This window comes from Haliaeetus albicilla, chromosome 8 (genome assembly GCF_947461875.1).
Source record: "Haliaeetus albicilla chromosome 8, bHalAlb1.1, whole genome shotgun sequence".
Taxonomy (NCBI): Eukaryota; Metazoa; Chordata; class Aves; order Accipitriformes; family Accipitridae; genus Haliaeetus; species Haliaeetus albicilla.
In genome coordinates this window covers 17,455,025-17,482,391 of record NC_091490.1, presented here as the reverse complement: position 1 = coordinate 17,482,391, position 27,367 = coordinate 17,455,025, and the positions used below count along the sequence as shown (strand labels likewise).

Below are 27,367 nucleotides of genomic sequence, written 5' to 3'. Positions count from 1 at the left end.
GTCATGGGTCTGCATTCAAAGAGCAGACAAGTGACTTCCATGATCCCAGCCTCAGTGCCAGCAAATGTTTAACCACATCCCACAGATCAATACAGCTTGAGCAGATGGACCTTCCTCCTGAGGAACTGAGCATGGGACACACCATTCCTAAAATGGGCATATCTGGAAAATAGAAAAGTACATCCCTGAACACACCTGCCTGAGTAAATAACCTCTGTTCTTCATTCACCTGAATAAAGCACTGCCCAGTCATTGGAAACAATCAATGAGGGGGAAAAATTATTTACTAATCAATCTACAGGAAAAAGGGTTCACAGAGTTCAGAGCTTCCCTACTGGTAATGCATTTGATTTTCTGTGTTATTACACCAGCTTTGAGACCATACAATACGACTTACTCTGGGCCTTTTCACTGATGACAGGCAAGACCCACCACTGTATCTTGGTCCTTCTCTAAACACATCCGTTTACTAGAGCCCATCCTGTAGCAGCAGATTGCTTTTTCTGAATCATATTTAAAAATCAGTGCTGTAAAGTGTACTCTTAAAAAAAAAAAGGCCATAGAAAAGGTGTGACCTGAATGCATAAGAATTTTTTGAATGAATAGAGCCCTTAATATTTAGTTTTGCCTAATGAAGTAAGGCATGAATGTAAAAGGATTACTATTCCCGTAATGTTCAATTCACACACACAAAGTGTAATTCATGGAACCTGGCTTTAATTTTTTTCATATAAATAATTAATGCTGCATTTAAAGCATGTTAAAATGTTTTATTTCTTAATCAGCTAATTTGACTGAGAAACAAAGATGCCTTTATTTTCATTTTCCTTGACTAGAGTTACTGTAGTAAAAGGTCCCCTCTAGCTTTGGCCTTCACTCTCAAGTTTGCTGCTGCCAATTAGTTTTCTAAAGTCACTATTTTACAAAATGTTTCTCACTTTTTAAAAAATGTAATTGAATGTCTGTACATCACAGAGTTTCTTGTGTTCAGACACGGGGTGTTAAACATTCTTTGGGTTGACTTGGGTCAGCTTTAAAAAATCTCAGACACTGAAACTTGAGAAGCAGTCGTGTGCTATAGTGTTTTCTCCACATCCTGTTAAGTATTAAGTGGTTATTTAAAATAGAGTTGTTATACTCAGCAACTGACTTAAAGTGCTCGATATAGTTTACAAGACGATTAATTAAATGAGAGCATTGCATGTGATGCACATGTATTTCCATAATCATTCACATTGGCCTATAGTTGCCCTTTAATTTTCATACTAATTAAAGTAACACATTGAACTGCAAATTGTAAATGGCTGCATTTCTCAGTAGATGTTAACACTGATGTAAGCTGAATGGTGAATAAAAAACCCCAAGAATTAAGCAGAGTGGTTTTTGACTCTGATCCATTCAAGTTTCCCTACTCATTCCATTACTGGACCATGTCCATATTTTAACAAGACTGCATTTTTTTCTGTGTTTTCAGCCCCATATTTTTCTGAGGTACAATGTGCTTATTTTTTGTATTGTGGTGTCTGGTTAGTTGGTTTCCATCTGATACAATAAAGCAGTTATACAGGGTTCACAGTTACAGATTAGGTTTTTTAAGTGGTAGTGGGACTGAGGTTTGTAATCTGATGGGCAGAAAGAAAGAAAACCTAAATGTGTAGCTATTTCACCAGTAGTTTTACCTCTTAATTACATCTGACCCATTATCCTCCTTGATTCTTGTTCAAATCTTGACACGGCTGACTTGGAACCTGAAATGCAAACCAGAGGGCTGCACTTTCAGGTTGCATCAAGGAAGGGGGAAGTTACTCCCTAGAACATTTACTGGGACTTGGAAAAGAGAAGGAGCAGATAGGAACAATTATCCTGTGGCTCACACAGCTGCTGGCATTTCGACTTGGCACACACTCTGATGGGGACCACTGCATCCACCTCAAGCAGTCTCCAGCATGTAATGGACATATGGTAATTGCTATTGAATGAGAAGTAACCTTGGACTATAGGCATATGAAAGACACCTTTAAAAAAAAAAAAAACCTTGACAAAAAACCCCTCTGTCAGGGCCAACAGCTCAAAAATTAACAACTAATCACTCCTTTCAATGTGTCCTCCATCTAATTGCTTCCATGATGAGGTGGTTTTTTTTTCCTTTCAGAAATGAGCATTATAAAAGATTTCTTTTTAATTTAAAATGAAAAATTCCTCCACTCCCAGGTGACCTATCCAAGAGAAATAATAATAAGCACTCGATTGCTCAGAGAGCATCAGCTCTCACACATATTACAAGGCTGAGCGTTCATGCTCTCTTACATCCCCCCACCCTGCTCCCTTCCCGCAGCGTGTCCTATCTCCAGATCCTAACTTGGCTCGGCCCAAGATGTTATTTGTTAAAATTAACTTTCAGATCAGGCTGGAGTCAGTGTACTTGGCAAGGAGGAGAGGAACCAAGAGTGCAAGGGAGGGAACAGCTTCTGGAGGCGGAGAGGGAAGCTGCAGCCCGGAGCAGGGGTTTTTGGGGAGGGGAGCAGGTCACAGCAGCACTGCAGCAGGACACAGCAGCACTGCAGCAGGACACAGCAGCGGAGCCGGGTTTGCTCCCAGGTTTGTCGCAGCCACCTTGAGCACCGTGCTGTCCCCAAGTCCCTTCTTGTGGGCCAGAAAGGCTTCCCCTACATCTGCCCCCAGCCCTCCTGGATGCAGCCACGCAGGGCTGAGCCCCTGCTCCTGCCTTGGTGAGGGCACCCCAATGTGACCGCTCCCGTGATATGCTTTATTCTAGCAAAAGTCTTCTGAAGTTCAATCGTGGCAACGCTGAAGCGCCACGCATTGCTAAATGAATGGAGTCACGCTGAGGGAAGACTGATAGACTATGGTAATAATGCAAGACCTTTTTTTCCCCTCATAAACCAAATTTCCCATACATTTCTGGAAGATTAATTTAGATTTAGGGACGTTTTGTGTGAGGTACTGGAAAAAAGACTCTAAATGCAAGGCTGGTTTCTACCTGACCTTAACTACTACATCAGCTACCACTGCTCCAGTACATTTATGTATGGAAATGTACATGCACTTCAGCTTAATTACCTAAGAACTCTACAAAAGAAAGCCTTTAAAATGTTTTAATTGCAAATTTAGTCTTTCCAAGAGCTACACGACAGTGGTATCATCCATTGACTAATTAACCATGTATTTCAGCAAAAAAATAAAATAACTCTTAGCTACATGGATGCAGTCCTGCTTGCCTTAAGTAGATGATGCATGTAAACATGTGCACATACAGAATTCATCTGAGTTTGTTGGATTTTGTTTTTCCTTTGAGACTGGTTGCTGTAAGTGTAATGGTAGTTTTATTTTCAAGTTTACCCTGAAACTCTGTTGTAAGAAAGCAGGGGTTATAAAGGAAGAAAAAACAAATCCTAAAAGAAAAAGCTCTTGAAGCTTTCCAACTCCTGTGACACAAAAGGACTTGATGCCTGCTACGTTTCCGAGTGGGAGGTCCAGCTGACTCTTCCACTTGGACACAAATCTCCTTCCCCCCCTTGCTTGCTCCCCTAACTTTCCTTTGCACTAAATATACTACTAAATAAAGCGGGGACTTTCTCTTCCTCTGTTGTAGCCTGCAGAGATTGCCTCAAGTGGGATATGGCTGGTGAGGCGCAGTCGGGCGGTTTCAGTTGCTGGCAGGGCAGTTTGTTTTGCAGAGTGCCAGGCTGGCACCGTAGCCCCAGCGGGACCACGGAGCAGCCCAGAATAAAAGCAGGGCTGAGCAGGGCTGCTTCAGCTCAGCAGGGCGCTGGGCATCCGGAAAGGGTGCTTACACAAAAGCCAAGGGCCTGGGAAGTCTTTCATCTTTCCAAAATCAAACCCTTTTTACACAGACTCATGACAGCTGGTTATGATGAGCAAATTAAAACTAATTTCAAAGTTACTCTTGGGCACAATTGTCAGGCTTTCGTTCAGGAAACTCTCTAAACAAGCACTTAACTTTAAGCAGGTGCCTAAATCCCATTGAACGCAGTAGGATTTATACACCTGTTTTAGTGTTTTCCTGGGCAGGGATGGCCCTCAGCAAGTGGTATGTCACATCCCAGGAGTCCCAAAGTCCAGGTGGCTTATTTTCATCCAGGTTTGATTGCCAGTGCCCAGCCAGCACTGGGATCACACCACCACTAACTGGATTTTTATTTTAGTGCACATCCTGCCACACTGCAAACCTGCTGCATCCCTGCAGGCAGCTCTCCTGCTAACAAGCTGCAGCACAGAAATCTGAGCATGAGAGCCATCTAAGAAGGTTCACAGTCACAAACTGCCACTGTGGATAGCAATGCTGTTCTTTCAAGCCACGAATAGCACGTTAAAGCCATTCCTTGAAGTTGCAGCTGGGGCTTTTTTCCCTTTTTTATTCTTCTGAAGACCATCATCGCAGTCCTGGCACAGCCAGGATAGCACCGGGAACCCCAGTACCAGAAGGCCTCTCCTACTGCAGAAGCAAAGTGTTGGAAAGGGTGCACATTGGTGGTAATCTCCCTTTTACAAGATACAGATGAGGCTGCTCAGCGGCAAAATTAGCATGCTGAGAAAAGCTCTTCTCACCCTAGACCAGCAAACTGCAGAGCTGGTGGGAGGAGAAGGGAAAGGAAAAGGGGAGGTTGGCAATATGACAAGTAGCGTGAAGTATTTTTTGGAGCATTAACACTGACCTAGGCAAGACACAAAGTTGAAAAGCAGCAAGCATTTTCAATGAATAACCCTCCATGTTTCATAAACGTCCAGTCATTCTTGTTACTTAATTGGAAAGCAAAACCAGAGTTTTCATTTCTCTTCCTCTTTCTCCACTGGCAAGAGGAGGATGGGGAAGGAAACAGAGAAAGAAAGGGTCACCGCTAAGCTTTCTAAGGTCTTTCCTTTTGATACTGTGACTTGCTTTGGTTATTTTTTCATTATGTATTTTCACTAAAATAAAAGGTCTCCAGAAATGCATTTGTTCTTGTTAAAACCAAAATTAAATCTGATCTACCATTCAGGGAAAAAAACTACTGGCTCCAAGGAAGACCGCCTCCGTATCAGTGTGCTTACTTATTAAAGAGGGCATGTGTGAGTCAAAAATGCACTGACAGACTAGCATAGGTCAGATCCGTGAAAAAAAAAAACAAAATGGATTTTTAACAATCTTTCAGCCCTCTCTTTATTAGACCTTAATTAAATCAGTGGGTCAAAGCAACCGCAGGAAAAAAAATGGTTCAGCTAGGGGACACTAATCAACCCCTTTCAGTGGACTGAAAGATATCTCAAGCAAGAACTAAGCTTTAAACCAACATCTGCCTCATGTAACACATAATCATAGACATTATTTCTTAAGAAATAAGTATTTGCAGGACTACCTTTTCTTGAAAATAAAAAACTATTTATAAACGAAAATATTGCTAATAATCACAAGGTAAGTCGGTGAGCGTGCTTGAATGAGGACAACCAGGCAAATCTTTTGGGTTTTGGTTGAATGCCATCTTTACACATGTTGTGAATTTTAGACAACTCAGTGCTGAACTGAGCACCAGCTCTTGTCAGTTGGTGTTGTTGGATTCAGATGATGACACAGCTGTGTTGACCATTAGACCCGTGAGTAGTAACTGAACCATTTAATTAGATTATTTGAAAGTCTGGATTTGCCTTTTTTTGTCCCCACACATTTTGGCTAGAAAGCTGAACACTCCGTAAGATCCCACCCTTATGCATGACAGAAGGGACAAATTTGGTTACATCAATGCAACCTCAGTAGCATCAGGAAAGCTGAAAGGCTTCATCCCTGTGATGGTGGGTGGCACTTGAGCCACAGTGGCCAACATGACTGACAGAGTGAGTGCTGGCAATACTCAGCAACAGAGCCTGGCCCCCCAAACTAGCATGTAACCACCCTGCAAGAGCTGTATTGTAAATACAGGCAACACAGAGAGAACATATTGAAAGAAAATGGTTAAAAGATGAGCACCCTGCTTTGAAGACATAAATGATTACTTGTGAAGATATTCAAACACAAAACCACCATCCCTGTTCTTCACAGCATACGTACAGCATGCTTGCCCTGCAGCAGCCAAGCCAAGTGGCGAGGCTGAGCTGGCACACAGAGCACTCATGTCCCTCTGTCCCAGCACGAGCCCAGGGGAAGGAAACATGACTCAGAGCCAGAGTTTTCTCCCCTGCTCACTCCTGGCTGCGGGACAAGTCGACTTCCCCCATGCCTGGGTTGTGGCTGGGCACAAGGAACGCCTCCCCACTTCTTGCCGCTCTGCTGGGTTTTGTGCAGATCAGGGTCATCTTGAATACATTTGTCTGATTCTTACCCTAAACGCAGACCCAGGATCCTGGAAGCTCCTGTTATGGCCCTGCAAAAGAAAAGACAGATTTATTGCCTTCTTGATTTATGCCACGTTAGGAGACAATCTTATATCCTAAAGATGAAAGAGTAGATTTTAATTAAAGTATAGCAATCAGCAATGAACAAAGACCGATTCCCAATATTTATCTATTAAATAACATATAATACCTTAAATTAGCTTACATTTGCAAACCTGCTGGTTCAGGTACTGTTGGTCGTGGCTTGTTCTGTAACACTACTAAGGGAACTACTCTCTGTCTTACCTGAAGAGCATTTGGAGCTGTATTACGTGTGCCATTTAGCCAAGGAGAGTGGTGGTCTCTCCAAACCCCCAAACAGCTCTGTGCAGTTTTCATGACAGGCTGCATCCAGGAAATATCACCATGTTGCCATACAATATCTTGCTTTATTATAATAATAATTATTTGTCTCTACTGCTTAAACCACTGTTGCATGAGAAAGTTAATATTTCCAAGGCACTGGGTGGGATACCTTTCCTGGAAAACATGCTCTCAACAGGAAACCCAAACACAGTGCTAGAGAGTTATCTTAAGTAGATTTAAATAATTAAATCCAAAATTCTCAAACCACTTGCTGTTTCAAATTTATTTCTTTAATAACAAGCTTGTTTCAGCAACACACTGGATTAGGGTTTCATTTATTCAAAATTTAAGGTCTGTCCCACTCTGAGTGTTATTTTAAGTATTTAGAGGAATTTTTGTGCTTGTGAAAACCAAGAGATTGTTGCATTATAAATTCATTTCCTCTGTTATTGCACAGGCCATGCACAGTGCAGCTGTGAAAGCGCCGCAAGAGCCCCAGCAGTGTCCTCAAGCTCAACCTAGATGGGCAAGCCTTTGCTTTTGCACAAAGAGGAGCTGGCCCTTTCTTACATCTTCAGCTACAAGTACTTCCTAAACAGCGATGCCGACACCGCTCGGCTGTGCCGAACGAAGAGGGGGTGTTTAATGACAGCAACGACTGCCCACCGGGGAGGTGGCCCAGGTGCAAACAGCCATTTTCGTGCAGGACTTCCAAGAGGGGTTGAGCCCAGTGCCCACAGAGCTGCACCAAGTGGCGTCAGCAGCTCCTCCAGCAGGTGTTACCTCGTAAGGAAGGGCTCAGCAGCGCTTGCCATCCGCACGAGCAATTTTACAAACAAGCAAGTTTCTTATACGTTCTTCATCACCTCCAGGCATTCATATTCTTTTTAAGTACAGGAACATTAATTAGATTTTGACCGCAGACCCCGGATTTGACTTACCCTGACAGGGTTTCCATTAGTGTAATCTGTAGGGGAATTCACTGTTTTAACATCTGTGCGCCTAAGGCCTATCTCACATTTACTGCCGTAGTCTGAAAAGCCTCCCTTGTATGGCTGTGTGTTTCTTCATGCTCCCAATTTCACAGAAGTCATTTCAGCACCAAACGGTAATTAGCAAAGGGATGGGCCTCGGCTGACATGAATGCAATTTATTGTTTTCCACAAGGCCCTGAACCGAGCAAACAAAGAACGCAGTCTTGCTGTCTGGCATTTTATTAACTTGTATTGTGCGACGTACCTTACTGAAGGGAGATCTCCGAGTAAATGCAGCAGCTAGTATGCAGTAACATGTGTGCTTTTGAAGAATATTAATTTCAGTTCAATTAGGCAAGTTTTGTGGGACCTCAGCCTCTAAAATAGGACAGCCACTTTTATAATTATCTTCTGTATTAACTTTATCACCACCCGACTTTTTACATAAATGCAACCTTTCATCTTTAAAATGCCAACACTTCTTCAATTTTGGCAACCGTACAGCATTGCTAATTATTTGCTCATTATGTGTGGTTAACTGATGAATCATTAATAAATGAATGAATGGCTAATATATTTTTATGGTAATTGGAGATATAACTGATTGCAGACTTCCTTTGCTTCTCAAAACTGCCCTGAATGAGCAGTAGCTGCTTAATTGTTTACAGATGATATTTATGCTACTGACAAGCTCTTCCCGTCGCTGTGGTTTATCAGAGGTGAGCCCTCCCTGTGCCAGCCGCCGTGGGCATGGGGGGGCGATGCTCTCCCTTCCCTGCAGCCTCGCAGCAGACAGGCACGTGCACGCATTTCGAATGGGTTTCCCACCAGCTCCCGGCAATGGCTGGGAGCAGGAGTACTGACACCATTGCATTTATTGTTGGCATTTCCAAGTAATACCATACCGTGACATGGAAATGATACCTTTCTGCAAGTGTTCTCCCACAATCTGGTTGTCTGCAGTGAGTACCACAGATAGGGCAGAGAAATCAGGCTCCACTGACATTTTGTTTTAGCTCCATACCGTGCATTACAGTAAATGGCTTATATAACCTCTCGCTGCCAGTGCGCAGTTAATGAATTCAGAGATAATTGCTGGGTTGATTTCTTTCTTTTTTTTTTTTTTTTTTTTTAATAACCTATCTTTTCATAAATCATTCTTAGGGTATACAGTTCCAAAACACACTATTTAAATCTGCTTGACAATTCAAATCAAAAAGAAAAGATAGTAAGATGGCCAGACAAGGCTTCTTTAGCTATGCACACACGTCCTGAAGATCAAGTTAAAAATGCAAAGGAGATTACCAATTCTTAATTATAATTATTTAACCAGGTGGGTAGTTTCTCTAATGAACATTTCTATGAAAACAGAATAACTAATGATGGTCTTAAAGAAGTCTTTGTCTTCCCATGTACTAATGATCACATTTATAAATATGCAGGAAGGCCCCCATGTACATTGCTAATGATAAGTAATTAAGCATCAGGCGTCAAAAGCTATAGAAAAGGGTCAGGGTAATGCAAGAGAAAATTAAAAATGCAATAAAATAAGTTGTGGAGCAAGATTAAATTTCTGGCTTCTGCAGGCCTGGCTATAAAGAAATCTTTTCCCCCTTCAGTATAAACCAGGGCTGCTGTGGGGTATCAAAACAAAATCTTCTAAGCACTTTCATTAGATTTTACTTGCCTCTGTGCTTGTACTCATATTAAAAACAAGTGAACCACCAGCCATTTAAAACAGACGCTATATTCAGTAAAGCTGCAGTTTCTCTCAATGTTTATGAGAAATCACTGTGGCTGAGATTATGACTATCACCAGCTTCTTCAGAAGCATTTCAAAACTTCTGATGAAAGAAAACAGGGACATATTAAAATTGAAACCTGATTTTGCCATTATTTTTTTAATCCGGAGGTCTGCGCATGAAGGGCCCACGATTCGATCCCTGGCAGGGTCCCCACCCAGGAGGCTCAGACCCAAGACGTACAGAGGGCTGGCTCGAGCCCACGCCTTCGGTACAGCCGCTGAACCCACACCACAGACCATCGCGAAGCATTAAAGGCAGTTTCCAAATGAAAAAGAAACGGGTTGTCTTTGGTAGCAAAGACATGTTTGTCTCTCTGAATGTAAAGCCGTTAAATTCAGGTAACACTGACACTCTTTCCTGGGAGCTCAGCACAGCGCTGCGTGACAGCGGAGGTCCCTGTGCTCCCGCTGGCCACCACAGCACCCCGCGCCGGCCTCCCTCCGGCATCCGGCATCCACGGATCCTCGCCACGACTAATCCCCCCGTGCCAAAACCCAATTTTCTGGTGCTGGAGTTCAGGGTTCAACAAGATGACAGTCTGGGTCTGAGGGAAATAATGTACTATTATTATTTCTCACTGAAAGCAGAATTAAAGTTGTTTTTAAAATCGTGGTGAGGAAACAGTAAAGAGTAGAGGGAGGGAGAGACAGGGCGAGGGGGACACAAACAAGCGCCGCCCCTTTGCCGAGCACCTCACAAAATGGCGTTTGTGTAGCTGCTGCAGGCCTGCCACATCGCAGGGCCAAGGCCTCCCTCAACGCGCACCCCATGGGCAGCAACTTCACAAGATTTCTCGGCCTGATCTCAAATTTAACCAATGGGTTAGATTAAAACACACACCTCGTATTTAGAGCTTGTGGACACCGTGGCATTAATTGCAAATAATGCTGTGGCATTTCTTTCAGGTGAAACCAGTGGCTCTCCTACATTTCTAGCCTTCCAGGACCTCTGTTTGAAAAGAATCTTAAGATTTGGCTTCCAAACCGACCTTTCATTGCCTCACACCGGGTATTTCTAGCACCGCCTTTAGCCAGGACACGGCTCAGGCTCTCACACGAAGCACCATGGCCAGAAGAGCGTGCAAGCCCTTGCCGGGCAGCGCGACGTGTGCTGACAAGCCAGCTTGGTTTTTGCTTTTATGGGCTGTGCAGGCCAGCCTGCCTGTTCGAGCTGTTTCATTTTGTCTGCAGTCGAAAATCAAATAACCTGAAATAAAGCCTTGGTGGTGAGCCACTGTGGTACAAGCGAGCGCACTTGGCCCTGAGAGCGGAGCGCGTGCTGCTGAGTCGCGGCATGTGGCCAAGCTCCACCCGGGGCTGAGGCCCAAATCCACCCTCCGGAGGTGACCGTCCCCTGCAAAATATCTGAAGGGACATCTCCGAAGGAGACATCCTCGGGGAGTCCACAACGTCCCGACTCCGTCACCTCGTTCCCTTGGGGCGATGAGCCCATGCACGGGGCCGCGCTCGCTCTGCCAAATGCTGTGCAAGCCCCCGCGGGCCCACGCAGTCGCACAGCTCTGGGACTGGCCGTGAGGGACAGCCTGCACCGCCGCAGTGCTGCTGCCGTGGCCGTGGCTGCAGGGAGAGGGGACGAGTGTCCGCGCTGCCGCTTGCAACTGCTAAAATACGAGAGGGGTAGGAAAAGCAGGTATTGAATTACAGTTATCTTCAATTAAAAAAATGTTTATCTTTGAAAATACGTATCTGTTACTGACAAGCTCTGAAAACCACCGCTCCAAGCCTGTCAGTAAAACCAAATGTTAAACGGAAAATATTTGCCAGGATTTAAAATTAGACCTACACATTACTTACAGATGTTTCAATGAAAAACACTTGAAACTCAACCACATAGAGTAATAAACCCCACAATGGTGTATTTTTTTTATACTTCAAGTTAATTTTTATTATATAAGTAGCCATACGAAGAAGCCATTGCATACTGCTTAAATTAAATGTGGAGGAATGAAATCAGCAGTATCCCTTTACAGCATATGGTCCAGCAAATCAAATTATAAAGCTTTCCACATCTCATTAACTGCAATGAGTACAGTGAGATTTCTAATAAGTCACTTCTTTTTCATGTGAGAGGTGAGCAGTGACTTATTGTAAGTATTCTCACAGGATGACCCTTGCGCTGAAATTAAGAACTAATCTAAAATGGGAAAGGTCATTTGGTCAAGTCTGATCATAACATTTCCTCGTTATTGTTTTAGTTGGCATTGAAGCACATGCTTTCCCAGTGCACCAGCTGAAAAATGCCTTTGATAATTTCACTGACAGCGAGTAACCCACACACTGCCATTTAATGAGTTTGGGCTGGATTAGCCGACAATAAAGAATACAGTATAAATGCTTTTATAGAATGAATTTTTCAGCAGGAAAATTTCATACAGGCGTACTTAACTAATTTATTTGCATTTACCACTGAGATGTCAGTCCAAGTACCGCTCTGGTGAAAACTCCTGGTCCCCAATTAGACAGCAGCCTCCCGAATCACAGCCTCCCCTTGGACGGAACCTGCTCCCCGCCCCCCGCTCACGGCCCACCTGTAACTGTGGCTTCGGTTGCAGCGGGCATGCCGAGGAGAGAACCGCATTCAAACACTCACTTCCTCCTCTGCACAGAAAATCAAATCATTATACAATTGCTCATCATGTGGCTTTGCTTTATGTGGATTCCTGATTTAGTGGCAGATCTGGTCCAGGAACTGAGGCATTCCTGGCTCCCCATCCCAGGCTCAAATCTCTAACCTGAATCCAATCTCCCTTCCGCCATCAGCCTGAAATTGTTTGCTATAGGATATGTTGACCATAAAAATACAGCACAGTGCACAATGAGAGAAACATCTCAAGACAGTGGAAAAGAGAAAGCTCAGCCAGGCCAGCTGAAACACTTGGGAGGAAAATCAACAGGCTGTTTTTAGCAATTACAAAGTTGTTGGCTGATCTGATGTAGCTGGGCAGGAAATTCCGTAGTTTTTGGAAACCATTGACAAAAATGTTCTGGCACTTGTATTCTCCATTTTGTACTTCAAGAAGAGTTAATGCACAGTGCCCAAGAAGTTCAGCGAGCAAAGGAAAATGGGAGAAAGCTTTTCAAATATGGAGACGCACCGTCTTCCATGGTAGAAGAAAAAGACTGTGACTTACTCGAAACCTCCTGACACACCACTCTAATGACTGGGCAGTAGCAGGAACGTGATCGTTCCCGCTAGGATGTTTCACTTGGTTATTAACCTCGTGGAAAATTCTGGAGGACTGTAAACTAATCCTCAAAGGATGGATTTCTTATTTGGTCTAAAAACACTGCCTTACTTTTGTGCAGCCACTACTGAGAAGTCTGAAACCAAGCTACTGTTTAGATTAATTTAATTCCCCCTTAATGTTCATTAAATACTAAGTTGTTATTTTAGGGCACCTCAAGATGAGTTGCTGGAGCTAATTTTTGGAAAAAGCAGTGTTTGAGTGCAAAACCCAGCGTGCAGGGGATGTTCACGTCATTTCCTTTGAGCTATTTTAAGCATCTAGCATCAAACCTGTTCAGAAGCCCTGAGGTCCTCAGGTCCAGGATTGGGGACTGGCAGGCACCTGCACCCACCCCAGGCCCCGGGAAGAGGTGGGCACCTCCATCAGATGGCAAGCAGCCACGGGCTTGCCCTGAGCAGAGGCTAGGCCCGGGATCAGCGGCAGCGAGGAGGAGAACAGAAAGAGAGGGAGGATGGGCACCATGAAGCCGCCCGATCCCACTGCACCATGGCCACACCTGCGGGGCACCAGCTCCACTGTCAGCTTGTGTTTCCCATGTCCCCTCTGCAATGGCCAAGCCTGCTCTTGCCCTGCTTTCTAAAACATTCAGTGGGTTGGGCGGTGGTTTTTTTTAAGTTGCATCTGAAAATTCAGGGGGTGAGGAAACCTTAAAAACACAAGTTGGAGCAGTGACACTCAGACTGCAGAATGCCTGAAATAACTTTTTTTTTTTTTTGGCAAACATGGTCAACTGTCACATCTCACTAGAATTAACTTTTGACCTCCAGGCCTCAGAGAGTCGGAGTTTCAAAAAATGCAGCTTTGCACAATGTGCACTGAATTACTGCAGTTCTCATGTGCGTACAATTGGATAACTATGTATGCAAAAGTTTAAATTAATTAAGGCCAGAACAATGTACTTTAAAACAACCTGAGTTGTTTTGCCGCAGTGAGTTAAGCTGAGTGCAACAAAGAATCTACCAAATACAAGCTCTGCCTCTTCCTTTGTGCAATGATTACGTTGTCCAGAGCACAGTCCTCCAGCACCCCCAGTTACACACCACTGCCTTTAGCATCTGCTGAAGGTCCACAGCAGAAGAAGGACAGCATATGATGGCACAGTTGCAGGGCCTTCAGTGAAAAAGGAATGCCTCATTTAAGAAGGCATTTGCCCCTCTCCACTGAATTCATCTGATACTCTTGATTGTGCCTAGTTACTACATTTATCTAACTGCATATTGACATTCTGGGCATATGGGAAAAAAAACTGGAAAAAGCCAAAGTGATGATACACTTGAACACAGCACCCTGCAGCTGTTCTGGAGGGATTAATTTCCAAAACATGGGGAGCCCTTAGTGAACTTGTAGCTCCTACTTTGAGAGCTTGGCCAGGCTGGTCTGCATGAAGGTTCGGGGCATACGGCGTGGACATGAGGTCACTCTCCCAGGCTCGTCAGAGTCACGACTGAGCAAAGCTATCACTTTCCAAACACCAAATGTAGGCAACTGCTATTAGCATTTCCATGCATGTTTTACTTTAAATAGTTGCTGGTTGCTCATCCTTCCCGTGGCTGAAATTACCTACATACCTAAATGCATACACTTGTTATGTGCCTGCATATATTTATTTTAAAATAGCTTATGCATATATAACACAGAGAGACAAAAGTTCTTCGATGCTTGTTCCTGGAGGGGTAATAACACAGAAATATTTAAGATGATTCAACAGTGGACGGCTCAGCAGATGTCTCCAGCATGGTGCAAGACATTAACGTCTGCTGACTCATCATCGGAGTTAATTCCTGCCTGGCTCATGTTCCCGTCATCTCAGCAGCAATTTAGTACTTGGTAAATTTTCTCTCATCAGGAGTAAATGTTATCACAGACTTGTGATTATGTGCTATTTGAAACTGGTAGAGCTAAAGCCATGTGTGATAATAAAAGGTAATTGTTTACCTTTGAAGTTGATATCTACAGCCTTTGCTGCACTCTGCAGGAAATTGGGCCAGTCCACGACCGCTGGGGCAGCCAGGCTACGTCTGACACCCCTCGCCAGGGCGTGAAAATGAGGTGGGTGCACGTGCATAAGTTGAAACAAGCTAGCGGCACTTTTATAGACTTGTTTCCCCCTACTGAGTGAAGCTGAACACAATAAAAAATTCAGTAAGGAAAAAGTTCCCCTTCTATTTAATGTAACGACATTGCTGGCTAGTGTGGAGTAATCGAATTTTCTGCTGGTGGAAGGATGAGCGATGCAATACCATCTAGGTACCCATAAGCATACCTGAGCATAGATGCAAGTGTCACAGTCATGGTGGAAGGTATGGGAGTGTGTCAGCATGGGGGTGCCTGGTGGCTCAAGCCCAGCCCTAAGCCAGCAGTGCTGCCGTCTTCGTGGGGTCCTGCCACACTTTGGCTGCAAGCGGCTTTGGCTGCAAGCGGTACCCGAACACCTGAGGCTGCGGTTTCCTATGTGTACAGCCACCACGTCCTGGGACACAGCGCAGCCACCATCACCTCCACGTCTAGGACAGGTCACTCCAGCATCCCCACAGCCAATGCGCACCAGCTGATGGACACCCTGCAGGAGACAGCATGTTGGGTGCTCCAAAGGCAATTTTTCCTTCAGCAGGCAGAAGCTGGGGTGCAATTTCACACCAGCCTTAGGAAGTGGAGCCATCAGTGCCCAAACCTGGCTCTCCAGTGACCAGCCTGGCCACAGGCAGCCACAAGCTCCAGCTACCATGAATTGCCTGATCTAAGAAATAGGGAAAGGCGTAAATCAGAAATACCAGTTGAAGGGATTTAGTGTGTGTAACATACGCTATTAACATGCTGTTAGCTTTCACAACTCATTTTCAGCGGCTTATAACTATTCCTAACAGAAATGGCCAGGGAGATGAGAGGTCTCGACATTTTTGCCTGCTTTTCCTTATTCCGCCTTATCCTCCCAAACAATCCACATTGGAATTCATAAATAAAGACATATGCGCATTTGGAGCATGTTCAGATCAATTATCCCACATCTTTTTTTTTTGGAGCTGGGAAGAAGGTATATTGCCTAAACGCTAATGCCTATGGATCTTTAATATTAATGTGATGCTCAAGAGATAATTACTTCTCATGAACCGGAATGAGTCTGGCCAAAAAGGTTGAACACATCCAAAATTCAGCTGATTTCAGTGCAGCTAATTCTGGTTGAGGCTTTTTTCTCCCCCACTGGACACACTGCCAGATGTAATAGAAATAAGCTCCACTGAAACTGGCTGAGGACACGTATCATATTCTGATTGGTAACAGATTTGCAGATTATTGGAGGGGGGATGACAATTTACTAAAAAACAAAAGTCAGTTAAAAATACCATTATGGTTCAGGCATAACCCCCCATGAAATAAGTGTCTTTCCCAAGGAGGATCCTCAGATGGAAACATACCTCCTGCCCTGGCATGGGATCCCAGAAGGAAGTGAGAGGAAAGCGTTTACTGTAACGCTGCCCATGGCTGAATGCAAGAAAACTCTGGCGCCAATGGGACTTCTGGAAAAAGAAGAAAAGATGAGGTTTGGATTGAACTAAAATCTAGGAGCGGCAGACCTGTGGCAGTATGCTTTGTGGGTAACCTATAGGGAACGGCAAGGTTCAAAGCCAGAGTGAATAAAAGCTGCCTCTATCACTTTACAGAGGGAGAAGCATCTCAGTCTCTTGCATCAAGGCACGGGAAGGGGATAGCCCTCACGTTCCTGCCCTGCAAAGCAACACCGAGCCTGGCTGCCATGAGCACGGCGAGTTAATTCCTGCAGCCTGGCGAACGGCTCCTCACCGTGGGACTGCCTTCCAGAAAGCTGCCCAAAACAGGGCTGGGAAGTGAGGCAAGGAGCTCCCGGGCGGCCCAGCTCTGTCCTGGCTCCTCTGTCCTGCTGTGGATGAGTCATATAGGGAGCCGGAAAGGAAATAAATGCAAACACATGGCAGTCAAAATGGCTTTCACAGAAAAGAAAACATCGGGCTGGAGCTGCTGGAGGTGTGCAGCATGGAGTCAGTCCCGTGTGGGATGGGCACCTCTCAGCACGCAGCTTTGCACGGCCGTCTGCCATAGCACGGGGAGTTACGAACATTTCCTGACTTGCTAAAGCTGTTTGCCAAGGTCAGGCTAAATACCTCATTTTTTCATAGCTGGGTTTTAAATGTTTAATTTACATGGTCCTGTTTGACATAGAGAAAGGCTGCAAGAGGGAAAAAGGGGCAGTAGAGCAAAGGAAAAAGAGGGCAACCCTGCAAACAATGGGAACGGAGAGAGGTAAGAGGAAAAATCTAGCTGGAAAGAATACATCTGTCTACTTCTAGTATGAAATGCAAATATACACTTAAACATGTAGATTACAAATTCAAATCTGGAAACATCATATACTTATCCCATGCGACTTTTATTTCCCTTCCTCATACAAGGACTGTTCAATGGTTTTAATTGCACTATCATAGTCTCACCTCTCTATAGCACCTCCCTGCAAAGGAAGGAGGTAGCAGAGGTCAACTGTGCTGTAGTAGATCCCTGCTGCAGGAGCTCCGTTTCCTTTGCTTTGGAAGAAGGCTTTCAGCCAGGCCTGGTCTTGCTGCTCCTCAGGAAGTACCTCTGCAGCTGCTTTTGCTGAGCTTTCTGCTCTGATAGGAGCACCCATAAAACATCCCCATAATTTTTATTTTCGTGGTCTGACACCATCTTCCCAACAAATGAAAGGGAAAAGACAACTATATTTTCAAGAAAAGCTCTCAAAATTTGATGGGACAATGGACCAAAAAAATTTACTCTCTTGGCAGACTTACTCTACTCCCCTCCAGAATGACGGGACATTTTTACAAACCATGGCGGTACTGCAGGTTCCTAAAAAGTCATAAAGTTTTTTCTCTAAGCATGGTCAACATAATGATTTTTACCAGACTCCTCTACCAACGCAGTCTGGACCTTGCTATGTATTCCTGGGCCTTATTCCTTTTACCATCTGGGAAGACCTTTCTATAAACAAAGACGATGCCGTGTTTTAATAACACAATGCATCTCCAAAGTCAAATAAAATACTCATAATTAAAAATACTCACAGAGCAGGGCCATGACCTTTCAAATGTCTCAGTGACAAAATATTTCAACCCATTAATATTAGCACTTCAAAATTGAGAGGAATTCAGTAGTTATTCCCACATATACTTTTCACATGTATAGCATGGATCTCAGGTTTTATGATGAATACGCACATACATTTCAGGTGTAAAGGTGTAAGAGAACAGCCAGCCATGGCCTGTTTTGTTAGCATGAGGCAAGATGCTCTGCTCAGCTTTTGCATAATGATTCAGCCATGATTTTAAGTATTCAATTCTACTTGTATGACTTCTTAAAATTCCCTGCAATATAATTATACTGATGGGAATGTAGAAAGATAATTGCTTTTAGAGAAAAGTTTCTCTTTTGTTTCACATTCATCTGGCTTCCATAAATAGAACAGGAGACCTTGAACAGCAGCAATATGCATCCATGTGTCTCTAGCTATTTATTTACAAAGCTAGACCTTGACAAATGTAATTTGTTCAATAAAATTAAAAAGGATGCACAATAATTCATTTAGACAAAAAGGCTTGAAAAGGAACGTCACCAGGAGCATGCCTCATCACTGGAAGTGATCAGCTGATTCCTGAAGAACTGGCAGGTGCTCTCCTTTCAGAAAGCAGCAGTGAGGTAGTACTTAGGAGAGGAAAAAAGTGAGCTAGGAATCAGAGCATTTCTTTATTCAGGCAATAATTATACAAATTAGATCCATGAAAGCCAGAGAATGACTGTGCCTTGAACCCTCTCTGTGTGCATAGAACAATGGAGAAATTAATAATTAAATCTATTACATATGCTCATAAGTCAGCACAAAAGATACTTCACTAGCTCAAACAATTCTGCATTTTCATTTGAATAAAGCTTTCACACATTTTTTTCTCATTATATATGCATTATATTTTAAATTTAACAGCTTATTTTGTTGCCTTTATGTCTTGAATTAATAAGGCCACACTTTAATGCACTAATGTTGAATAGCATTAGCATGCTTTACAGTCATTTCTTGGGGGGGGGGAAAATCCCTAGTTTCCCAGTGGCGAAATCAATTTGCCCATAACTTCCTGTCTCCCATAACCTCTGCTAGCATAGCTTGAAACTTTGTGCTGCTTTCCTTACCCAAAGACTTGTTTATACGTTGTGGCTGCGGACGGGGCAGGATCTGAAGGTAACGCTATTCTGTTAAGTTTGCACAAACAGTTCAAGAACAGACCGAAATCTTTTCAGCCAGTTAAAGCAATTAGCAGGCCAGATACACCGACCTAATGCTATTTCCCTTGCAAGAAATAATTTAGCCTCAGACGCACAGATGGCTTAGTGAGTTCTGACCCAGAATTATTTTCCTTTGGCTGGGTGGGGGGACGCAGACACCCACGGGGCTGGCGGGGGTGCACAGGAGGGCAGGGGCTGGAGGACCAGCCACCTTCGCCCCTTCCCAGCTGGGTAGAAGGACCGGCTGCGGCATCCGAATGCCGAGGGTGGAGGGAAGAGGAGACGGGGGAGAAAAAACACCGAGAGACTTCAGATGTAAAAATTACCGAGAGTTCCTCCCAAGTCCTGCTTCCTAGACGGAGGCTGATTCCAGGCCCTCGCAGCCTGCAGCCCACGCAGGCCCTCCGAAGGCTGCCAAGTCAAATAACGCTAATTGCATTACAGATTGCGAGCAGAATTCGCTGTTCTTTTCAACTAAACTGAAGACTTTCCATTTCCATTTTGTTTGGGGAATTTAAGTGGCGTGCGTATTCCTACCGCTGGCCGGGATACGGGGTTAGGAAAGGGGTGGCAATCGCTCACTCAGAGACCAAAAGCAGATCTGTAAACTTGAGAAACCAGAGAGGGGAACTGAGGGAGCGTGCCGGAGGCTGACAGCTGTGGGAAGAGCCGCCTTGGCGGAGGCTTGCTGCCCCTCGCCTGCCTTGGGCAGTGCAGCCTGACGAGGGTGGCTGGACCCCGGCCCAGCGTGGGGAGCGGGGACGCTGCCGTGGCTCGCCCGCCGCGGGTGCCCGCAAACCTCCCGCTCCCCGACATGGGGCACCCGCACCCGCGCTCCCCAGCCCGTCCTGGGAGGCACCGGCGGGGTCAGCCTGCGGGGGACCCTACGCCACGGCACAGCTGTCACCCAACCCCGAAAACGGGAGCCCGGGGCGAGCGGTGCTGAGGCTGCTCCCCGGGTGCCAGCGGGGGAAAGAGCCCTTCTCCAGGGGCACAACCGCAGCTGGGGGCGCTTCCTGGGGTTTTCAGCTGTTGTCAGCATCACGGCCCAAAATCCCCTCTGTTCCGCAGTACCTTTTGGAGAGAATTTTAAAAGGTTTAAAAACTTCACCAGGGAAAACAGGTGCCCATATTTAACTTAAAAACCTTACATCATCCTATTATTTCCTCAGAGATCTGTAATACAGAAGCACACACGCATGTGTCCTGTCTCTTTTTGCTTAGCTGCACATGTCACATTCAAAATCCCTAACACGACCCAGTCTTGAAGTACTCTGCAATTATTAGGATGGCTCCCGTTATCTGGCAGCTCCAAGGAGAAAGGAACTCCGATTTCTGGAGCAAACAGAAATTCTGACAAACCCTCCCATCGTTCATTTAATACGGGAAGACTCTAGTCCTCTGGAAAACCTCTTCAGGATTGCTAACCTCACTCCATCAGCTGCAGTGTAATATACATTTCGCACTGCAGCATCCCTTTCATTGGCGTTTCAGCTGAACAGAGATGTTATACTGTCACGCTTATTTAAGCGGAAGGGTTATCGCCGTTTCTTCATACAATACTATATAGCTCAAAGGTGCAATAAGAAGCCAAGAAATATGCCAAAAAGGTTTGGGAAAATAAACAACGTCAATTTACTCCTCTAAGTATCTTCATGACAAATTTACCTGGCGGCGGGTGAGATAAAATGCAGCACTTTAAATACCTAAACTAATCAATAGAGAGAACCGAGCGTGCAATCCATTTTCTGAGAACGGCAACCTTTTAAGGTTAATTCTTCATTCACATCAATACAGTGCAAGGGTCGTTATTTAACTTAAAGCAGCCCTTCATTATATTATAATAATTAGGCTCAACTTAGCGCTAAAATTAGCCACCAGGAAAGCCGCCGCGCTCAAAACGAGGGCCAAGCCGGGAACGAAAAACTAACGCCCGCACGTTCTCCCGGAGGGGGTTCCCGCCTGCCCCTCGCTGCCAGCCCGAAGCGCCGCCTCCGCCGCTGCCGAAAGCCGCCTTTGCCGGCGGCGGCGGCGGCGGCTGGCAGGGGGCGGCCGCAGGCGCCCCCTCCCCCCGCCTCCGGGGCGGCCGCGCGGCGCGGCGGGGCCCGGCGGGGCGGGGGCGGGCGGCGGCTTTCCCGCGCTGCCGCTCCTTGTGCGCCATCTAGTGGCGGCGCTGGGCGGCTGCAGGGCCGGCGGCTGCCCCCCCGCCCCGCGGGGAGTCAGCGGGGCTATGTGTGTGGTGTGTGTCGTCGTCGTCGTCCCCCGCCGGGGTTTCGTGGCGGTTTTGCCGTACGGCAGCCTCTAAAGGAAGCGAAACGGCGACGGTGAGGGTGTCCGTCCCCTTACCGCTTCGGTCTGCTCTCGGAAGCGAAGGGCGAAGGGCAGGGCGGGCGCGAGCAGCGAGCCTGTCCCCGCCGAGCAGCGCGACCCCGGCTCCTGAGCCCGCAGCCCCGTAGCTGCCTCCCGCGAGTGGCTCGGAGCCTGAGAAGGAGCGAGCCTGGCAGCCTGTCCGTCCCCAGGTTCCGCTCCGAACGCCGTCGGATTAGAGAGCAGGCCCTTGGGCGGCAGTTAGGGCCATAAGAAGCACGAATGGTCTTTCCGATGACCGGCCCTGTCGCCGTAACGGTACAATGGCCACCCCCTACGAAGGGGAGGGCAGAGGCGAGCAGCCCCCACACTAACCCGGGCGCAGGCGGCACCCCGGCTGCCCGCGGCCTCGTCCCCCTCCCCGCGCCCCGCCAAGAGCCGGCGGCGGCCTGCCGTGGGCGGGGGTCCCGTCGCCGACCCTGGACGTGGGCGGGGGTCCCGTCACCGCCCCTGGGCGTGGGCAGCCGCCCGCGGGTTGGTCCCGGTCCCAGAGCGGGGCCTCGGCGAAGAGCGGGTGAGGACGGGGCCTGGCCCCGCGCAGGCACCGCGCGCCCCGGGCTCGCCGGCAGCGCGGGACTTCTGTTACTTGTCGGCCAGATCCTCCATGGGTTAGTGCCAACAAAAAATCTCCTGTGTGCCCCTGGGGAAGCCACCGGGTACTGCCATGCCTCAACTTTCCCCTTCATAAAACAGAGCCAAGTACTTTTTTTAACCGTATAATAGCACCGTAAAAATCCAATGCTGTTTCCAGTATCCTCATCTCTGAATATCCCTCCTTTTCTAACACGTTAATCTGATTTCTGTCCCCCGATGGGCTCGACTGCTGCTCCGTCACCCTTCAAATATTGCTTACAGAAAAAACCCAAAATGTCTGTGATTAAACAAACAAAGACACTGTTTACAAACCTTGCCCTGGAACATTCTCCACTGCGTCCTAAACAGCAGGGAGCACTGGTGTCTGAGGTACAGCACCCAAGTGGGGACAAACAGAAACCATCCGCACAGCCCTGGGACAGACAGCGCTCTCGCGGCCGCCGGCCCGCGACACCGTCGCTATTCGCATACATTCAACTTCACAAGAAGGAAAAGGATTAGCAGCACTTCTGGTCAAAGCAAAGGAGATAGCGTGAGTTTAAAACAGCTTTCCCGTGGCCACACAGGAAATCTGCAGCAAGACAGAGGGTACGACCGGAGACTTGTGACCATGGTTCACGCTGGGAGCGGCAAGGGGCCACCCCTTCAGCAGTGGTGGAAGGGCACATGCACACACTTCTGAGATACGAATACGGAGCGAGATTAATGCCTTTCCTTGGCAAAACCTATCAGCAACACGGTTGCAATTGGCCTAAAAGGTGAATTAAAAGTGAACTCCCTCTCAGCATTTGCATTGGATTGCTTTGCTTTTGACTTTGTTTCTCATAAGCAGAGCATTACGTAGATCCAGGAAACTGAACTTTAAAAAAACCAAACAAACAACACCCCCCCACACACACCCAATTCTTGTATCTATTTATTAAAAAAACCCACAAAACGGGTCTTTTGCCTTCCATAGGAGTCACCTGCAACACGCAGCCACGGAGTGTCTGTCCCCTGCACATGCCGAGCGCTGGCAGCAGCCCACAGCAGTTCCAGGCAGGAACTGATTTCACTGATTTTCCAAAGGTAAGTGCATCAGCACAGATCCCTGCCTGAGTCGGAGCAAACACAGGAGACATGCAACATCTCTGCCAAGGAGGCCAAAGGAAGTGGCAGAGCCGTGGGGTGCTGCTGCGCCAGGAGGGAGGGAACTGATTGCTCAGAAGCAGGGGCAATGGCAGCATGCTCCTGATGAGCACCACAGATGTCACATGCCCTGGACAGAAAGATCCTTGTATCCCCATAAAAATGCAAAAGCTTCTTTTGAAGGGGGGGGCAAAGACATGTAGAAACACCCAAGTTCAAACAAAGTTTTATGAGGAGAGTTGGAGTGCACTCAGCCTGTAAAACAGCCGAACAGTAACGGTAGTGGCAGGCCATCGTCTGATGCGCTGCCTGGGCAAAGGTATCCAATGGTGGTGTATTGTCAGGATATGCTGCAAGTTTTATGAGAGGGATACCACTGTCAACAGGTGATTGAATAGCTTTTCACATAAGGAGCAAATGACGGACCTTGCCAGGGATCATCAAGGGGAAAGACAGAGATGGCCATTTACCTTGACATCTTTCTTCCACACGAGCCAAACTAATTGCACACGTCAAAAGGAAAAGGCAACACATGGCTTTTGTCCGCTCCCGATAACGATCAGATAGGCTCTTCCTGTCTTCTCCAGCAGCCCTTCCTCCAACATAGCATGCAGAGGAGGAAGAAAATACAGCTTTGAAGGTCAGGTAATGGCCTAATTAAAGCGGAATTCCAACTCCAACGCTTCGGCCCTGCCCTTTTAAAGAACAGTGCTGGGTCAGGCTGTCAGTTGAGGTTTAGTGCACTGGTGCTGTTAGCACACCCCTAGTAATATGCTCTTTGGCTTAACGTGGGTCATTTGACATGCAGGTTTCTAAATAATTGCAGCAAGTGCAAAGAGACACGTGTCAATTTTAAAGCTGTTATTGCCCTGTGTAGCGCACCTACCCCCAGCTCCTCTGGAGATGGGGAGAGCTTGCAGAGGTCATGAGAGCAGGTCTCACCTTCAAAAACCAAACCACGGAATGGATGATCAGGGACGGGGAGGACAGTACAATGGCCTTTGCAGCAAGTGGTTGGGCAGACTTTAAATCTCTTGCTTACCCAGAGCCCCCAAAAGACTGCAGCGATCCTGTGGGCATGGAAAGCCCTGGGGGCATCGCTCTCAAAAGCAGATGTGATGCTACAGCGCTCAACTTGCACAGGTGCACATTTATGGCACAACAGCATTTCTTTAGCGTGTAGTGGAAGGTAATAGTCCTTTTGACAGCGTTACTGCATGGCAAGGACACAGGTGTTCTTGGGCATGTTTTTAGTTGAATGTAAGCCTGAATATATAGCAAAAAATTAAAAGGTTTTTGGCATGATCTCGTGCGTTCATTCTGTATGACTAGTCCTTGCTGGGGCGGGCAAAGACGCTTTCTTTTTCAAAATGAAGCAAAAATAACCTGTCTTTACCCTGTTAAACATTAGTAGAGTTTGGATAAGAGGGATGTTGGTCTGGGAACACAAGTGGGCAGGTTCTATATAACATGATGTTTTCTACATCTCCCCAGTTCTTCCCACCAGCTGCATACTTCACCATAAGGCTATCTGAAGCATTTACTAGCCAGGACTCTGAAACAACACTGTTCTCAATGGCTACAGATGCCTAAAAGGATCAGATCACCTTCTCTGATCTTTTTCTCCTTGGTTTTTGAAGTGGTTAATGTAGCGGACAAACGAAGAAGGTAATCATGGCATTTCTCTTCTCCGATCACACAAAACCTCAGAAGCAAGAATCAGACTTAGGGAGAGAAAAGCAGGCGCAATTGCCGCACTCTAATCCCCTAACGCTGCCAGCACAGACAGCTGTTCCTGTTCTGACCCTTTTCCAAATGAGTCAAAGGAGTTAGTTCCAACTTTCTGAAAGTTGTTGTATGTTGCTTTATTTCCCACTTCAGGGGCTAGGATTCATTTTGGAGTCTCAGAGAGCAACATCTTGTACCCTGATACAGCTTCAGCCAACAACAGCAAGTTCAAGGGATTCATAACTCATGACTGGCGCTGCAAATACAGTGCTCCCCAGACACCCACACCTGTTCTTTGACCCTTCCCGGTGCCTGAAACATGATAGGCAAGTACATAATTTATTATTTTATTACATTAAAATGCTAGAGGTTAGTACACTTTAATTGGGAGCATTAGTCATGCCAAGGTGGAAAGTTACATGGGAAGAAGCTTTGCGAAGAGACAGAGGAGCCCTTGCAGGGCTCAGGAGTTGTCAGCCGAAGTCCTGGCTCGTCCACAACGTTCTTGCATAGCTGTAGGCAATTCACCTACACCAACATCCCTGCTATATTTGCAGGCAACACACTCCTGGCTTAGGAGTGCAACGAAAAGCCCAGTCTTGCTGTTTTCTCAGCAAGAATCAATATCTAAACACCTCAGCAGGCATACCCACAGGGCAAGGCCCCGTTCCTCAAAATTGTTCCTGTTTTCTGTACCCGACGGCTGGCAGCAGCGTTCTCGCTGCCAGCAGAAATAGGAATCCAGCTGGGCCATTCCCTCCCCTGCACGGGCCATCCCTGCCGAAGCAGCAGCGGCCCCACGCTGTAGCTGGGCGAGGGGCGAGCCTTCACACAGGCAGCAGGAAGGATCAGAAGATGCAGTTTCTCAGGACAGATAAATCCCACTTGTGTTTCAGTGCCTTACCTCTGATACAGGATGACAGTACCAGATTTTCTAACAAAAACATTGCAAAGGATAGGAGGGCTCTATTCAATACTATCTGGTAATAATCAGATATTATGGCAGCCACATGCCAATACTACTTACCAACACAGGCTTCCTTTTGATCTACAGCACTATTGGTTTATGTGCCAATAAAAATATTTATGTGCAATAACACTAACACAGCTCTTACACCAAGTTATCTACAAAGAACAAGCACCTATACTGCTCCCAAGTAGGAGAAGAAAGCTCGTACCTGATGGAGAGACTTTTCCCTACTGGATAGATGATGACAACGACAGATGCCTAGAGATGAGTAGAAAGACGAGTAGTGCAAGATGCAGGAATTCACCTCCTCCATCTACATTAGTCTACTTGCTTCACACGTGCAGGGTGAAACATCTGTCTCTGATGAGTAACTGTGGGGAAGTTGCTTAAACTTCTCAGTTATGCTCTATGTCATCTGATAGACTGGAAAATCATCATTCCTAAAACCAGACACCAATATTCCACAACCAGCCTCCTCCTGCTTTGCCCAGCAGCCAGTTTTGCCCATCACCTGCATATTCTTCACAGAAATTTGAGACATGAACAAATGTTGCTAATAAGATAAATCTTATTATCTGATGCATTTATAGACAGCTGATGTTATCAGCAGCTGAAGCCTACAAACTGATCTGCAGAACCCGAAGAAACGCTCCTAATCTGAAGGGACGTTCGGAGAGCAGAATCCTATCTGTTTTTGAAGTGATGTGGGTGGGGTTTTGCCCCAGTTTTGGGCAGGTGGAGAACTTGGCTTTGTTTTTCATTTATGTTGCTTAAAGATTGTTTCTCAAAAATCTTTTAAGATTTTGTTGCTGGCCTGTTTTTTATGGCAGCAACAGCATATGAAAAACAGCTATTTGTTCCTTGAGGGTTCCCCCTGCCCCCACCTGATTTGGGAAGAACAACAGTATGGGGGTTTTTTGATTTATATGGAAAGAGGAAACCACCCTGGGCAAAAAGTCCACAGTCAGCAGAAGCAGCACTTTGTCTTCAAAGACTTAGACACAAGGGTTCCAAATGATTAATGTTCTTAACTCACATTTTTCTTGCAGATGTGATTACAGAAGAGAATATGAAGAGGAAATGATTTTTTAAAAAATTGTTAGAAATGTATTTTCCTAACAAGGAACAACAGAAAACAATTTTCTGGGTAGTTTTAAAAGAATAAAGTCAACAACTACAAATTCAGATGCCAAACTGTTGACGGATGATAATACCTTGGCACCAAAACTAGATATTCTCCTTTCCTAGAAAGTTATTGACACTTGCTCAACCTGACAAAAACAACCCATGAACAATTTATTAGACAACTACTTATTAACATAAATATCTAAATTCAGGCTCTACGTTTGAAAAACTGACAAATCCTGTTATCACAACACTTAGGTTACATCGCTTTTAGCTATGGATTATCACAGACTCCAAGAAATTTTGAATATCCTGTATGGTTGCAATACCCAGGTCCCCATTTCCTAGTCTTTTGCAATATTTTTGGAACTAGACAGTAAGATTTCCAGTTATCAATCATAATTGGAATTTGGATAAACAAAATGAGACTGGC

The 27,367-nt window shown here is 45.9% G+C and overlaps 1 long non-coding RNA gene across 1 annotated transcript; it reads right to left on the bottom strand.

Moving 5' to 3' along the window:
- On the bottom strand, positions 1 to 26,385 carry LOC138686288 (uncharacterized). The gene is made up of 4 exons (XR_011325624.1): positions 26,018 to 26,385; positions 6,336 to 6,377; positions 1,680 to 1,748; positions 1 to 162 (listed from the first exon to the last, which is right to left on the bottom strand). It is a non-coding gene; the product is annotated as an uncharacterized lncRNA (long non-coding RNA).
- Between the last annotated feature and the right edge of the window lie 982 nt (positions 26,386 to 27,367).